Below are 4,161 nucleotides of genomic sequence, written 5' to 3' on the forward strand. Positions count from 1 at the left end.
AATTTTCATTACACGAGAAGAGCACGTGGTATGGACCGGAAAAATGGATGCAAGCATGGAGATGAAACGAGGGGCTACTTTAATTTCAGAACTGAAAATCATATCAAATTCATGAGAACAATATCCTCCTCTCACTAAAACCTGTTAGGCACAGGTTTTGTATCTCTCGATATGGTTTTGCACATAGCAAGTACATTGCTTTTGGCCGATAGTCTATGGAGGATTCTATCTCTACTACAAATCCCATATGATTTCTTCATGGGAGTTTGGACCTTCAAATCATATACTGTGGTGCATGTAATTAATTTTGATTTTCCAAATGATATTGATGACTATGTCCACCACATAGTGCGTACAGGTCGTGCTGGCTATTGTCTGAACTCATGCAAGAAGCAAACCAAGAGGTTCCAATGTGGCTATCTCCATACTGGGCACGCAAAGGCTGCCTTTTTTAAACCAATGCGTTGTTCAGAGGGATGAAGGGCGCATAATCATACGTTTTGATCCTGCTAAACAGAGTAATGAATTTGTTGTGATTGGGTTGCACGTGGTATTAAAGGAGAATGGCAGCTGGGTGCGTTCATTAAAAGCAAAATTTTAATGGAAAATCATTTTTTTCAGATGACACATGTAAAAGAAAACTAAACAATTCGCAGAGCGGCCTCCAAATAGATAGTCCATCAGCAGACAACTGAGATATCTTTAAAGACACCATTGAAATTACTGGAATGTGTTTTACCATGGCTTGTTGCAATGCTGAGTGAAAAGGAATCAAAGGAAATGCTTCAAAGACATGCGCCTAGCAGCTCCTGTCGCTGACATGGGTCTAGCTACACTTTTCTCTGAATGGGCTTGCAAAGGATATATTAAAAATTACTCCAGAGATTTACAAAGAGAAGATCCTAGCTTTCTAAAAGTCCTGGGGAATCCATATTCATTTCCATGCAGCTTAATTGAATGGATAACTTTGATTCGGTAATATTGTGGGCTGAGACAGATTCTGTCAGAAAGCTTCTTCGTGATAATAATATTCATGCAAATAGCTATCATAGTGGCTTACCTGCAAAGGATCAAAGGAAAACTCAGGACATGTTTTGCTCTAACAAGCTTCGTGTGGTGGTTGCAACTGTAGCGTTTGGTATGGGCTTTGACAAGAGCGATGTGGAAAGCTGTGATTCATTATAGTTTGCCTGGAAGTTTGGAGCATTATGTTTAGGAGACAGGCCATGCAGGTCGAGATGGCAGGTTGGCTTATTGCCATCTGTTTTTGGATGAAATCACTTATTTCAAAATTCGGAGTCTTTCTTACAGTGATGGTGCAGATGAGTATGCAGTGAACAAGTTCTTGTGTGAGTTATTTATACCCTACAAGGATACACCCACACATATTTACTCCTTAAACATTGCATCTACATCTAGGAGATTCAATCTTAAAGAGGAGGCAACCTTGAATGACACAAGTCTTCAATACAACTTTGGAGTTAATGAAAAAGGATGTGGTGGCAATAATAGGTCCACAATACTCCGACCTTGCTCATGTTGTATCTCATATAGCAAATGGACTTCAAATACCACTTTTGTCCTTTGCAGCTACTGATCCAACTCTGACATCATATGAATACCCTTATTTTAATCGTATGACCTACAGTGATGTTTCTCAGATGGAAGCAATTGCAGATTTTGTGGATTCCTTTGGCTGGAAAGAAGTTGTTGCCGTGTATATGGATGATGACCATGGGAGAAATGGAATTTCTGCATTAGGGGATGCTCTGGCAAATGTGGGAGCTAAGATTTCCAATAAGGCAGCTATGATTCCTGGAGTTGGCCCAAGCCAGATGGGTGATGTGTTGGCAAACTTGGCTTCGATGGATACACGAGTTTTTGTAGTCCACATGTTTTCAAATGCTGGCCTTAAACTTTTTTCTGAAGTCAAGGACATTGGTATGTTGAGCACCGGCTATGTCTGGATAGCCACAAATTGGCTATCTTCTGTTTTAGATTCTGGTTTACTTGAAGAAGGCATCATGAAGTCACTTCAAGGTTTAATCAGCCTGCGTCCACATACTCCAAATTCAAGACAGCAGCGTGTAATTGCACAAAGGTGGAAAAAATTACAAACAGACAATATGGTTAACGCCTCCTTGAATGCATTTGGACTATATGCTTATGACAGTATACTGATGATTGCTCACTCTCTCAACACCTACTTCAAACAAGGAGGAAATATCTCTTTTGCAGAACCATCTTCTCTATCAAGTCAGAGCGGAGGCAAATCAGAACTAGCAGAACTGAAGGTCTTTGAAGGAGGAGCACAGTTACAAAAGATAATATTACAAACTAATTTCAACGGCATTGCAGGTCCTGTACTCTTGGACAAAAATGGGAACTTGATGAGCTCCGCATTTGAGATTATCAATGTAGTTGATAAAGGCTTCCGCAGCATTGGTTTCTGGTCAAAACAAACTGGTTTATCAGTTACCCCTCCAGAATATACAGCTACCATCAGTAATAATGAATCTCATATAAATCTAACAGTCTCTGGTATTATATGGCCTGGTCAAAGCAAAACAGTGCCACGGGGTTGGGTTCATGGCAGCCAACTTGTGATTGGGGTGCCAAGAAAGACAGGGTTCAAAGAATTTGTGACAACAGTGAAAGGCAGCAACGCGGTAAAAGGATATTGTATTGATGTGTTTATGGCTGCAGTGAAATCGCTTCCTTATACTGTTCAGTACACATTTAGACCTTATGGAACAGGGGATTCTACACCCAATTACAACGATCTCGTGGAGCAGGTCGCTTTACAGAAATATGATGCAGTCGTTGGAGACGTTCTTATTGTGAAAAATCGGTCGAAAATTGTGGACTTCACACAACCTTACATAGAAACAGGCCTGGTTGTAGTGGTTCGTGCAAACGAGATAGAATCGAATCCATGGGCTTTCTTGCATCCATTTTCACCAGGGATGTGGTGTACGACTGGTGTTTTTTTTCATCATGGGAGCTGTTGTATGGATTGTGGAGCATAGAGTAAACCCTGAGTTTCGAGGGCCTCCACAGCGACAAGTTAGTAATGTTCTCTAGTTTTCTTTCTCTACAATGTTCTTCGCACACAAGAAAAACACTAAGAGCACTCTTGGGCGAGCCGTGCTTCTCATATGGCTATTTGTGATCTTAATCATCAGTCAAAGTTACACTGCAAGTCTAACATCAATCCTCACAGTGCAGCGGCTTTCAACAACAATAACTGGAATTGATAGTTTAGTATCAAGCAATTTACCAATAGGATATCAAACAGGATCATATGTTCAAAAGTATCTATCAGAAACATTCAATATAGCCCAATACAGACTTGTTCCTTTTGATTCACCAGAGAGATATGCTAGAGCATTGTCTTTGGGACCAAAAAAAGGAGGTGTAGCAGCAGTTGTGGACGAGCTTCCCTATATTCAATTGTTTTTATCCAAGCAGTGTGGATTTACTATTGTGGGTGAAAAATTCTCCAAAAGTGGATGGGGATTTGCTTTTCCAAAGGATTCCCCGCTGGCAACCGACCTTTCGACAACAATCCTGAACCTCTCTGAGAATGGTGAACTTCAGAAAATTCATGATAAGTGGTTTAAAAATAATACATGTGATACAAACAGCAATCAAGGCAACTCTAGTAGGTTTGGCCTGAACAGATTCTGGGGCCTTTTCATAGTGCTTGGAGTTGTTTGTTGTATAGCCTTGCTCGTATATTTTTGTCGCATTTCCAGTCCATAATATAGGGGAAGGGGGGAAGGCGTTGAACACATCAGTATTGTTGTAAGCAGTGCATAAAGGAGAAGGCCTTGAATGACACAAAAGGTGAAAAGGTCAAAAACCAAGCGGTGAAAAAGGCACAGGGAAGGCAAAAAGTTGGAAACCGAAAAGCCAAAATTTAAATCAGAGACATCTACCAGGGTAGAGAAACAGGATTCGATTTCCTATTTTTCACTTCAGTTATGATCTGCAGCTACAGTTGTCGTCTTTTTATTGATCATCAAAAAAGTTTCAAGTGGAATAATGTAACGCTTTTCTATCTATAGAACAGATGGATGGTTCATTTCCTATCCTTAGGATTTTAGGTGAAACGGCCCCTATTCTCATCGATCTGTTTTCCCATTCCTGAGTCTATTT

The 4,161-nt window shown here is 40.4% G+C and overlaps 1 pseudogene; it reads left to right on the plus strand.

Moving 5' to 3' along the window:
- Positions 1-1,451: 1,451 nt before the first annotated feature.
- Positions 1,452-3,765, plus strand: LOC149142521 (glutamate receptor 3.3 pseudogene; annotated as a pseudogene).
- The last annotated feature ends 396 nt before the right edge of the window (positions 3,766-4,161 follow it).

This window comes from Pinus tabuliformis, chromosome X (assembly GCF_031772625.1).
Source record: "Pinus tabuliformis cultivar Carrire ecotype Pingquan chromosome X, CPIR1, whole genome shotgun sequence".
NCBI lineage: Eukaryota > Viridiplantae > Streptophyta > Pinopsida > Pinales > Pinaceae > Pinus > Pinus tabuliformis.